A 285-nucleotide genomic window follows, 5' to 3' on the forward strand; every position below is an offset into this window, starting at 1 on the left:
TTATTTATTTGTTGTTGTTACAGTTGTTGCTTTTATATTAATAAGAAATATCCAAGAAAGAAAGATAAGTTGGAATGCAAAAGAATGTGGAAAGAAATGTCTCTGTGTATTTTTTCTTCTTTTTATGTCGCCGATGGCCTTGTGATACTGATGTGATTCCATTTGGTTGGACGTTGCTATCTGACATTGTTTATGTTTGTTTGTTGTTTTTTACACTTTCATCGCATACAGGCTCGATGCTGTGGATTGCGTGCGGGTTCACAGACGCCGGGCGCTAGGTGTGAA

This window comes from Penaeus monodon, chromosome 33 (assembly GCF_015228065.2).
Source record: "Penaeus monodon isolate SGIC_2016 chromosome 33, NSTDA_Pmon_1, whole genome shotgun sequence".
In the NCBI taxonomy this organism is placed as follows: domain Eukaryota; kingdom Metazoa; phylum Arthropoda; class Malacostraca; order Decapoda; family Penaeidae; genus Penaeus; species Penaeus monodon.